The following is a 12,926-nucleotide window of genomic DNA, read 5'->3' as shown; positions in this document are numbered from 1 at the left end:
TATCCTGTAGCTTATTTTAGTTATGATTATATAACATTTTATTTTGCTTAATTAATTATTAATTCACTGATTGGATTTCTTATTTTTAGTATTTATATACAGTATGTTACAATAAATATTTATCATTTTTAATCGTGACTGTCTGAAAATTCTCTTCGATCGTTTCCGTCTCCGCGCTCGTTTCCATTTCCGTCTCTGCGCTCGTTTCCGTCTCCGCCATCGTTTCCGTCTCCTCGCTCGTTTCCATCTCCGCGATTGTTTCCGTCTCCTCGCTCGTTTCCGTCTCCGCCATCGTTTCCGTCTCCGCCATCGTTTCCGTCTCCTCGCTCGTTTCCATCTCCGCGATTGTTTCCGTCTCCGCACTTGTTTCCGTCTCCTCGCTCGTTTCCGTCTCCTCGCTCGTTTCCGTCTCCGCCATCGTTTCCGTCTCCTCGCTCGTTTCCATCTCCGCACTTGTTTCCGTCTCCTCGCTCATTTCCGTCTCCGCCATCGTTTCCGTCTCCTCGCTCGTTTCCATCTCCGCACTTGTTTCCGTCTCCTTGATCGTTTCCGTCTCCGCGCTCATTTCCGTCTCCGCCATCGTTTCCGTCTCAGCCATCGTTTCCATCTCTTGGCCCGTTTCCGTCTCCTCGCTCGTTTCCGTCTCCTCGCTCGTTTCCGTCTCTACGTTCGTTTCCGTCTCTGCGCTCGTTTGTGTCTCGGCTGTTTTATAGCTCAGCTCAGACTGCCGTAACTGAATGTGACGCTTTGTCATCCTGAGCAGCTTTTCTTCAGCCTCGGTACGAACACAGTGGATTAATTGACGTTAATCCTGCCAGACTTTGACGTGAACAGCGCTGAACACCTGAAGCCAAGTCGTGTTCATTATCCCTCACTTCAAACAGAACTTCCTCAACGCAATTACGCTTTACTGAAAATTTTAATTATCCCACTGAGAAATTTCACTTACTCCGCACTCATTTATTTACTTCAGGATAATTACTTCTTTATGATTATCATTTTTTTTACGCAGCGTTAAATATGAAATTATTTTACTGCAGGTGGCGTCAGACTTTTAATTGGTTTTGGCATTTTAGCGGCGTATATTCTGCGTGAGGTGCGAGATATGATGCTTCAAAATGCTTCAGCATATCATTAGTGCACTCAGGAGGGTCCCTATGAAGGCAGCATCTGTGGAAAGAGACTGTAATGAAGTAGCCAGCTAATGCTAACTGATGCTGAGTCATGCTAGCTAGCTAACATTAGCTATGAGACAGACAATGAACTGTTGACCTTTAAGTGTCCACCATGATACTATTATTAATTATAAACATCATAACATACTATAGAAGTGACTAGTGGAACAGTCTAAATGTGTGTGTGTGTGTGTGTGTGTGTGTGTGTGTGTGTGTGTGTTACAGTTATTTGATGCTTGTCCAGCTCCTTTAGGCCTGATTCATTTCTTTATGGTACACTTGTTTTTGAAGCCAGAGTGTGTGTATTTTTTGTTGAAATGCCCAAATTCGTGTGGCACTGAGTGTGTGTGTGAGTGTGTATGTGTGTGTGTGTGTGTGTGTGTGTGAGTGTGTGTGTGTGTGTGTGTGTTTGTGTGTTCTTTTCTGGAAATGCCCGAATCCATACTGCACTGAGTGTGTGTGTGCGTGTGTATGTGTGTGTGTGTGTGTGCCACACTGAGTAAAGATGGCGGCCTGCGGTGCTTTAAAGTAAACGCTTCAATTAAAACTAAACAGCTGCAGGAAGATAAGAGACACTGTTTACCCCCTTTCAATTACGCTCCGTGACCCATTACACCGAGCTCCTATTCAATTAACACCACCACCGCCTCCTCGCCGGATTGAGACGCGAAAAGTAAACAGCTTTCAGTAAACAGTGTAAAAGTCTGAGTGCACTTAATCACTTTATTACATCGTACAATTTAATTCAAATTCCTATTACTAAGCACTGACACAGGTTCAGTAGTGTGTGATTTGGGACACGCCCATATTGAGGATTTAATACTGAAAACGTGAGCGTTACATGTGCAGGGGCGGAGTTTGTCTAAAAGATGGGCGTGTCTCAGTTGTACTCGAACTTAAGCGCATGTTTCTTGCATGATATCAGCTCGAGAGAGGAGCGGTGTTAAGTCCAGCGCCACCGTCTGACTGTTTGATGTAACTATAATATATCACGCTGAAATTTATGTTTTGTCTGTAAACACACACACACACACGTAAACACACACACACACACACACACACACACACACACACGCTGTGGAACGTCATGCAAGGATAACATTAAATACACGAATGAATGAATAATATCCTCACTTTAAAGTCTATGAAACATGGATTATCTGGAGGAGGGAACGTGTTGTGGATAAAGCGATGAACGGCGGTAAAGTTTGTCTGTAAGCGTAGCAGATGAGCGCTAGGTCAGATTATCCTTCACACCGTGAGCACGTTTCCTTTACAGCAGAGCGCATCGAATTAACACCAACTCTGACTTTATTTGATTCATTCTACAAATCAAAACAGTGAATAAAATAAAAGCGTGATGAAATCTCCTCCATCCCGCACACACGTTACGATCTCATCACCTCCATTTACAATCAATCGAGTAACTGTCAGAGCTGCGGATAAAATAATAAGATGTGAAAGAACAGGATGCGCTGGATCGAGTGCTATTCTACAGTATATGTGCTGCTGAATAACGAGTGCGGAAGCCATTTTGTTCAATTAAACCAGTGATTAATGTGAGAATTACAACTAGGACTATTCATGCAGGAATATATTATTAATATACACACCAGACTCCTGTTAGATTTATTTCAACACTCCACATCTTCTCACTCAGATATCGCCATTTTACTCTTTATATTGGACATTTTTAAATTCGGGATTCTTTATGTTAGATCATATTTTATTTCCTTCTTCAGTCTGTATTTTCTGTCCATGATGTATTTCAGGTGTGAAGGTGAGTGTGTGTGTGTTTGAAGACGCGAGTGTGAAACTCCGTCTCAGACGCTTCTACTCGAGACAAATCTGGTGACCTCGCAGGTGTGAACTACACGCAGGTGATTTTAATCATCCCAACCTGGAGCTCAGAAATTCCACTTAAGCAGCCGCGTAACCCGACTCTGAACACCAGGAACTTTCCCCTTTCTTAATTTGTTTATTTCTTTCTTTCTATTTCCTGACAACTAATTGTATCCTTTCTCTGTCTCTCTCTCTCTCTCTCTCTCTCTCTCTCTCTCTCTCTCTCTCTCTCTCTCGCTCTCTCAGGGTCAGTGCATTGTGATGTTAATACTCTGTATTATCAGTCATGTTCTCATCACCATCATGCAGAAACTCAGTGTGATATAAACGGTTGCCAGACCCGACGCTCACACACCGCACGTGCTCAGTGTGAGCTCTGACCGAAATGTGCAAATATTTGATTTGGGTTGGAGTTTGTGTCATAATCGACCGTGTTGTTTTCTCTCGTAAGTGCTGCCATGTGCAATCTGTTCAGAACGTTTGCAGAGTCGATTGTGAAACAAGGGAAGTTGAGCAACTGTTTCCTGAGCCGCAGATCTGCAGTTTATCCCACGTGCCGAAGGGAAAAAGAACGGATTTAGGACTAAATACGAAAAGAAATTCCCTTTGGGTTTGGATACACGTTTAGGGAAATTGGTACATGAAAAGTGACGATGAGAAAATGATTGATCTCGTAACGCACGAGGTGAAACGCATGAGGCTCGGACCGGAGCAGGAAAAGTACAACAAAATTCATCTGAAACTTTTATAGAATTTAACGGTGAAATGTGTTGCTGGATTTTAAAAGAATTGTTAACGCTTTCAAGGTCAGAGCTCTGTTTGTCAGTAGGGGTTTTTTTCAGCACAACCTAAAATACTGCGTAAAATATCTAGTGATGTCAGTAATAATCACCCTGAAGTAGATTATTTTCCCATAACAGCATGCCCCAAAGTGTTTTATAAAACAAAAATCCATAAACTATTACTATTTCTTTTTTTTATTTATTAAAGAATGGCATCTTGCTTTTATCCATTTATAGTAACATTTAAGTTGTGAAATGTCTCTGTAACAAGTTCCTGTTCTCGTTTTTTTTTCTCTCTCCCTAGACGTTAATAAGACAAAAAAAGAAGGAGTTGACGAAGCTCGCCGTGTTGCCGGGACAACACGAAGCAGCGTAAACGCCTCCGTCCTGAAGATGACGGAAAACCTACGAAAAGTTACAGCTTTTCCTGTGACTGTTACAAAGCACCGACACTGGAGACTCCTTCCTTCCATACACGTTACTTAAAGACATTTCTCCTTACAAAATATCAATGATGATGCACGTGTTTAAAAAAAAAAATCTGTTGATTATCACTGAAGCGTGCACTGTACACGTCCCGTGAACGAGCGGTTGCTATAGAAACGATAACATATCAGAACGAGTGTGTTAATATAAAGCTGCGCTACTGTCAGAGCCACTGTTATAGAGAACTAATCACCACCTGACGACCAATCAGAATCCAGGATTCAACAGCACTCTGAACTTTACTTGAAATTACAATGTGCTTCTAATGTGTTGAAGCTGTATTTCCGAATGTGTCCTAAAATATTCTAGAAGCTTCCACATTGATCCCTTTAACCTCTCGTCATAGTCATTTGAGACAAGATGCACTTAAAGCTACAATTAAATCCACACTCACATGAAGGCATTAAAAGCCTCGTTGTCATTCGGCGCCTCTCTCCCACGGCAGCAAGGTGAGTTTTTACCTTTTACAGTTACAGTCCTGAATTTATCACCCGCTGCAGCCGGGACCATTTCCACCTGTATAAATCCCAGATAAAGCATTTTACATTTCAGATGTGTCAAACGCACCGTAAAATGAAATATATATCATTGGAGACACTTCCAGAGCTGGAAGGGCGCTAAAAGTGAATTTTATTGTTATGTTGAAAAAATACATGCAATGACTTTCAGCCTGAGGCTCGGATCTGAATTTTGATGTCGTGACAAATCAAAGCGGATTTTTGTCGGGTCTTTTTTTTTTTTTTTTTGCTTTATAAAAGCACGGAGCAGAGAGGCTATGCGTACCAAGACGAGATGAGTCTGACGTGTTCGTTAAGATTCCAAGGATAAAAAAAACTACAACCTGAGTAATCTCCAAATGTCTGTTTGTTTTTCATTTCCTGACTCATTGATTTGAAATGTTATTCAATTAACAACCTCTCAGAGCTCTAATTATAGAGTTTCGGGGAGGTATGAGACCCGTAATTAAGCATTTCCCCCTTTATCCACTAAATCACATCAAGAGAAACTACTGGGAAATATTAAATATGACATGTTCAATCATTTTAACAGTAAAAACATTCTGAAGCCATGTAAGAAAGTCACAAGAAGTAAACCTTTAAACGCCCCTACAGTGGACTGTACCATTTCATAAATGTAACACAAGCTGGACTCACTCATTAAATATTCACTCACTGAGAGGAGGAACGGTAAAGCCAGTTTAACGCTGTAAAAGTCCAACGTTTTCAGATGAACAAATCTCGTCCGACTTCTATATCAGACTGCGTGTGTTCTCCATGTCAGATTATACAATGAAGATCCTCAGCTGGTAGAGAAAACATGTTTTGTTTCTTTAAATTGTATCTGTAGCTTTCCCTTGAGTTTGTCGTCCTCCTATTGCTGGATTTTAGACGAGCGTCATAGCAGCACTCTGAGAGTTTAATCACACCTGTACACCTGAGATTCTGTCTGTACAGAACTAAATGACTCTCTGGATCAAACGCTTTAATTCTAGTCGGTGTTGAGTCATTGAATCGTTTTGTTCACAGTATATCATTTTGCTGGTGAACCATTCTGTAATTTTGTTGAGTCAGTGAATCATTTTTGTTGTTGAGCCAGTGAATCATTTTGGTATTGAGTCAGTGAATCATTTTTGTTGTTGAGTCAGTGAATCATTTTTGTTGTTGAGTCAGTGAATCATTTTTTGTTGTTGAATCAGTGAATAATGTTTGGTGTTGTGTCAGTGAATAATGTTTGGTGTTGTGTCAGTGAATCATTTTTGGTGTTGTGTCAGTGAATCATTTTTGTTGTTGAGTCAGTGAACCATTTTGGTATTGAGTCAGTGAATCATTTTTGTTGAATCAGTAATAATTTTTGTTGTTGAGTCTGTGAATCGTTGTTGCTGTTGAGTCAGTGAATCGTTTGGTGTTAGGTCAGTGAATATTTTTTTGTTGACTCAGTGAATCATTTGTTGTTTAGTCAGTGAAACATTTTTGTTGTTGAATCAGTGAATCGTTTTTGTAGTTGTGTCAATGAAAGATTTTGGTGTTGAATCAGTGAATAATTTTTGTTTTTGCATCAGTGAATCACTGCTGGTGTTGGGTCAGTGAATCATTGTTGGTGTTGAGTCAGTGAATCATTTATGTTGTTGAAGCAGTGAATCATTTTGGTGTTGAGTCAGTGAATCATTTTTGTTGTTGAGTCAGTGAATCATTTTTGTTGTTGAAGCAGTGAATCATTTTGGTGTTGAATCAGTGAATAATTTTTGTTTTTGCATCAGTGAATCATTGCTGGTGTTGAATCAGTGAATCATTGTTGGTGTTGAGTCAGGGAATCATTTCGTTCACAATATGAACAAACAACAGTGCAACATATTTATTAAACCAGACAGTTGTAAGAATTAATGAAGAATTGTAAGAATTAATTGTCTCAGCATGGACATACAAGGAAGTGATGAATAAAATATAACAGTTATGATTATTAAATGTTTTTACGCTGCTTAAACTGTTTGAGCTGAATAGTAATTTGGCCAATTGAGAGAATCAGTGAGTGAATCATTTAGCTGGATGAACTCAAATAACATGAGTCACACTGGAGAGTGGTGGAAACTCAGACAGCTTTCTGAAACGAATCAGAACTGATTTCCTGAATCAACACCAGCATCATCACTGTATCTGTGGAAAGGATCAGCTTGGAGAAGTAGGACCTCGGCTGGGCTTTAGTGTTTCCCTCTCCCACGCTCAAGCCTGTTAATGATCAGGTGCCACGAGCAGAATGAGTTTGTGGGCTCGCATTCATCAATCATCACCTAAACACCACTCCGAGCCAAAGCCGGTATTATTTATGCTAATGAATTTCCTGTGATATAAATAATAAAAACGAAACTTTTTTCTTCTTTCACACAATAATGAGCCTAAACCTTACAGGAAATGTTGCTGTGTTCTTTTTCGCAGTCGTTACCTGTGAGATGAGAGGGCTGAAGAGTCACACTGACTCATTTTCATTTCAGACGAGCCGCCTGTCAAATGCTGCACCATTAATCTGCCACTCGCACCGCTTCCTCTGCCGTATTTAAAGCAAATCACTTTTTATTTTGTAAGAAACACCTCCATAACGTGCTCGCTGAGGTTATTGAGGCTCACACGGCTGTAAATAAGCTGCTTGAATATCAATTTGGGGAAAACCTGAAGTGCACCTGAATGAATCAGTGAATAGATCAGTGAGTGAATCAGTGCGTGAATCAGTGAGGGAATCGTTTAGCTGATGAACTCATTCAAAGTAATGCAGTTTCACTTAAATATCCATTAGCTAGCATTAGCACTCACTTTTAAAAAAATGAAAAGCCAAACAAACAAAAAGTTTGTGATGTTGCAAGCTATGACACTCTTACAAATCTGTTAGCTAAAGTTAGCTTCTGGCGCTAGCTAGCTAACTCAGGTATGTCTCATATACTGTGTTTCTTGGCCTGAGCTAGCTACATAGCTTTGCTTTCCGAGTGTTGTTAGCTGTGTGTTGGGTTTGGTAGTTAAGTTGGCACTAAAGTTGTTATCAAAAAATAATTTATAATCAGTTCATTTGATTTTATTCATTTGCATTATAGCAAAAAATAATAATGGTAGCTAGCTACAGCTTTCTTCTTCTTCATGTTGCTAGCTATAGGATAGCACACATCTGTTAGCTTCTGTTAAGCATGCTAATGTCCATGTCATACGTGCTGTTCTTTCTGAAAACCCTGTCTAATTTCTTTCTTCTTGTTAGCTAATTATGCGCTCATAGCTAATTTTTGTTTTGTTACTCGCACAAAAATAGATCGATATTTAGAAAAGAGGATTAATGAAGTTAACTTCTCCCTGATGACATCACCAGCATTCAGCCATGTGACTGTACAGTTAACATGCTTTAAACATGCTGTCCAGCGATGATGTGCAGGATTCTCCTCCTGCCTTTTTAATGAATTGCACTTTATTAATTACATCTATTATTTAATCACCAAAAGCACATGCACATTCCTTCACCTCGCGCCAATAAAACTTTCACAAGCTCTTTAATTAAAGGCTAATTAAGGTGAATCCATCACGGGTCCTCCTCGTATTCCTCGTAGATCATCCCGGGAATGCCGTGGGGTGTGAGTTCACTCTGCCTTCACACACACACACACACACACACACACACACACACACACACACACACACACACACACACACACAGAGAAATAAAGGTACCAAATTGTACCAGGCAGGAAACCCTCTGTTTTATGGTTCTGCATGAAATGTTTAAGGGTTCTCCCAGAAGCACAGACCTCGTCAGCGTACTACACTCGTCAGCTGTATCTCTCCTTAGACTTGAGAACTCTTAAAGGGTCTATGTAGCACCCTACAACAGAGAGGCTCTCTATAATAAAGGCTCCAATATAGAACCTTTTTTGGAGGTTAAGTACCCTTTTTAAGAGCGTAGTGTCAAGAAGCTAGCCTCAAACTGTACACTCTTTAGAACTCTTATTGGGTTCTCTGGTTGTCCCTCTGTGAATGTTTTATGTAGAACCCTACAACAGATTGGGAATGAGAAATGGACCCAAGTACAACTTTTTTTGACACGAAGAACCCATACTTACCTTTGAGAACCCTTTTCTATACGAGTGTGTAATCTAGGAATAAAGGTTCACATCAGGAACCCTTAATGGTTCTACATAGAACCCTACAACGGAATGTTCCTCGATCAAAAGAGGCATTAGATCCCTTTAAAGAACCTTCAACTATGCAAAGAACCCTTGTAGAACCCACTGTGTAGTTATGTGCGTTACCTAGCCTCAGTCTAAAGAAAACACTTTGTTCGCATGTAATGGTTCTTCAGTTGTACCTCTGGGGAACTCTTAAAGGTGCTATGTAGAACTCTGCAACAGAGAGTTTCTCTATCAAAAGAGGTTCTAAAGTAGAACATTTAGAACCTTTTAAAGAGCCCTTTTTAAGAGCGCTATGCGTAGAAAGCAACACATTGCACATATTCTTAGAAATCATTGAAGTCTTAAGGGTTCTTCGGTTGTCCCTCTGGAAAGATTAAAAGGTTCTGTGTAGAATCCTACAACGGTGTGGTCCCCAATTAGAAAGAGATAAGAATCTTAATGGTTTTGTACCTTTTTGCTGCGTGTGCTTAAGATTATTAGTAAATAAGTAAAGATTATTTGCCTTAAATACATTTTAACGGTATTAGGGTAGACACTAAAGGTACAGAAGGTAGGATAGATACTAAAGGTACAGAAGATGTCCCCTTGATGGTTCCACCGTAGCAAGGAAAGGTGCAGTTTGGTACCTTTATTTCATGAGAGTGGATTTTTGTTTGCCATCACATCGTCTTTGACTCGTTTTCTCCGGAGCTTAGCATCTCTTTTCCCTGTAATGTGGGTCAAGGCTACTGATTCAGACGAGCTTCTCCAGCTATTTGAGTCAGAAAAGCAGATGAAAGGGTGGCTGGTGTCCAAGGCTTGTTGAGAACATTGATCTAATGCCTACGCTGCGGTGCGACGTGATGCGACGACAGGTATTACATCATCAGCACAGAATTCTGAAAATTACAGTGGAAACAAAATGAAACTCCATTTCACTCCAGTGGTTTCTTTCCGTCCTTATCATGATTTAATTTTACCCTGAAGCCAAACTTACTTTAAACAGGAAGTGATTAAAAAGATTACAACACTCCTTCTTTAATAATGGCACAGACAGGTCGTGTTTAGACCCCGCCTGCCCGGTGCTCCCTGCTCTTATATTTAACTCGGGTCAATCGAGTCAAACACTTACACGCAACGATCAGCCCTTCAATCAAGCAGGTGATGGCTTTTTTTGTTCTCCAGAATCCTAATTAACAACCGGGAGAGATTAGTGGCCTGATTAGTATTCCACCACGGCTCGGGTTCTGCTTCGCTCTGAAAAACCCGACAGCGTGGCTGTGAGACGATGTCTGTGCCCCGAGGCCCAATTGTGAGAAACTGCAGAACATTATAGAACATCATCAGTGGCATTAAAACAACTGCCACATATTCATTCTAAATAAATCAAAATGATTTCACAACATTTACTCACTGAACAGATGTTTACATTCAACACACACTTTAAACTCTGCCACAGACAAGAGAATGGACCCTACAAGGGTTCTGTGGATGTCTAAGGGCCTTTGCTTGCAAAAAAAAAAAAAAAAAGGGTTCTACTTGGAAAGCTTTCTGATAGGGAACCACTCAGTTTGTAGGAGTCTACCTAGAACCTTTAAGGGTTCTTCGAGTGCTACAAGCAAAGAACCTTTAAGAGTTCGAGGTTTGACTCGCTTAAGAAAAAAGGGTTCCCCAAGGATGTTCATTGAGTAATTACAGGTTCTACTTGGGTCCTTTTCTGATAGGATTCTACCTAGGACCTTTAAGGGTTCCCCCAGAGGATCCAGTGAAGAACCTTTAAAGGATTTAAAGGTTGAAGCACATTAACTAACACTTCACTCTTCAAAGTGTTCTTTGTATAGTTGAGGGTTATTAGCTTCCTAAAATGGTTATAGGACCCTTTTTGATAGCTGAATAAATGGGTTCTATCACCCCTTTCAATAGAGAAATATTCTGTTGGAGGGTTCTATAGAGAACCATTAGGGCTTCCATTCTTTGGGCTCCAGATTCGACCTGTCCAATCTACGTAGATCCATTCTGCTGTAAGGTCATATATAGAATATAGAATTCTTAAAGATTCAAAATCCTCTAAGAGTGTAGCACCATAAAAGGTTCTTCAGTTGGTCCTTCTTATTTATGTAGTACCCTGCAACACAGAGTTCTCTTTCAGAGAAAAAAATGACTTCGGGTAGAACCTCTTTAGAAAGCTACAACCCCAAACCATCTAAAGAACCTCTGAGGAACCTGTTTTTTCATAAGGGTTATGTGTTGTTTAGTTGTAGTTTATTCTATTTGAGCACGTCCCCAAAGTGTTTCATTCCTCAAGTCATAGCAAGGCGCTAACACTGGAGACTCCTTCCGTGGACGTTAAATAAACACCTCCTCATGGATAAAACATGACATGACATGGCTGGTGTAACCAATCAGTAAAGACCATTGCATCTCCCAAGTGCTTTTAGTTCTGCACTTGGAACCATTGGCACAGGAGCACTAAGTTTTGGCACTGTGTTCAGGGAACTGAGAAGAAGGTGAAGAACCGGGATGCAAAAAAATAAATACACATAAATAGACTAAACGACTTCACCACATCAGAGCGAGAGTAGTGGAGTGTGATCAAACTCCACACTGTCCCTCAAGCACCATGGTTTGTGTTTTTCCAGTTTGTCTGTTGTGAAGTTCCAGATATCAAACCGAGTATCGAGGAACCTCGGCTTGGCTCCACGCTGATACGGAGACGCCCCAATTTCTTTTAGAGATTTTAGAGACATAGTCAGAGCTCATGAAAGCTTCACAGCAGGGTTCAGTTACTAGCACAACGGCTCATTGTTGTTTCACCGTGACACAGAAGCTGAAAAGTGTGCACACTAATTTATCCCTGGGTGTGTGTGTGTGTGTGTGTGTGTGTGTGTGTGTGTGTGTGTGTGTGTGTGTCCAACCAAATATTCCTTAAATTTTGAGCATCTTTCAGTGTCACTATGCTCTGTTGAATCTCTGGAAAAGCAGGAACATGTCATGTCATCATTTATTCCAAACATCACGTCCTATCACACCTTCGCTTTCTCCACACTGCCACTTTTACACCTCGGCAAAACGCCGCAGCTACAGCGGCACGTCTCCATCCACACCGTTTCATACCAAAAATCTTTTAGTGCCAGTGATGACTCATGTCAGGTTTCACAGCCACAAAAAGATATATATATATATATGTGTGTGTGTGTATGTGTGTGTGTGTGTGTGTGTGTGTGTATGTGTGTGTGTGTTTGTGTGTGCATTAGAGATGCACCAATGTATCGGCCGCTAAAGGCTATTTTTCACGCTATGGGCTATCGGCTGATAGTTTAAAAACATCCAAAGATCAGGGTGGATTATATCCTGTCAATCAAAAGAGGGCGGGAAAACATGTCGATGTGGTGCTGTGTGTAAAGAAGATGTCTCTTGTGTGGAATGATGATCAAACTGCAGTGTGTAATCTCTGTAATCTCTGCACTGATAATATTTTACACCGGACGCTGCAGCAGTGAAGCGCGAGTTTCAGCGTCGAGTCGAATTTATTTGTTTTGCCGCGCTGCTCGAGCTGAATTAAAGCTCCAGTACACCGTTGAAAGATTTAAATGAAGAGGAGTTGACAAATAAGTATATATCGCACCGATATATATATATATATATATATATATATATATATATATATTTGTATATAATTTGTATATATTTGTAGAGTCGTATATTTCATATCCAGTTAATGTTAATGTATAAAAATGTATATTACATATGAGCAGTATGATGTCAGTGATGGAGTAGAAATGCTTGTGTTTGTGGAGAGGGAATGTGAGACTAACAGGAGTTTTTTTTTTAGAATTCAGTCAATGTTGATAAGAATGAATAACATTCAATAAGTTAATAATCTTACTTTAATCTTCAGAATTGAGTTCATGTGTTAATGTTAATTAGAGTCATGTGTGTTGTGTTGATGAGACCAGTTACTGTCAAACAACTTGAAATGGAGAGAATAAAGTTATTACTTAGTTT

General features: G+C 40.2%; 1 long non-coding RNA gene across 2 annotated transcripts; it reads right to left on the bottom strand.

Annotated features, from left to right (window-relative positions):
- Positions 1–370: 370 nt before the first annotated feature.
- LOC124626430 (uncharacterized) lies at positions 371–5,754 on the bottom strand. 2 transcript variants are annotated; one of them, XR_006981250.2, is made up of 3 exons: positions 5,440–5,754; positions 4,680–4,801; positions 371–1,170 (listed from the first exon to the last, which is right to left on the bottom strand). It is a non-coding gene; the product is annotated as an uncharacterized LOC124626430 (long non-coding RNA). The 2 variants fall into 2 exon arrangements; XR_006981249.2 differs by having other exon boundaries at positions 372–1,170; positions 5,459–5,754.
- Positions 5,755–12,926: the final 7,172 nt, after the last annotated feature.

Source organism: Ictalurus punctatus, chromosome 27, assembly GCF_001660625.3.
Source record: "Ictalurus punctatus breed USDA103 chromosome 27, Coco_2.0, whole genome shotgun sequence".
Lineage (NCBI taxonomy): Eukaryota > Metazoa > Chordata > Actinopteri > Siluriformes > Ictaluridae > Ictalurus > Ictalurus punctatus.
Note: the sequence above shows the minus strand (reverse complement) of the source record. Positions and strands in the feature narration are given on the sequence as shown.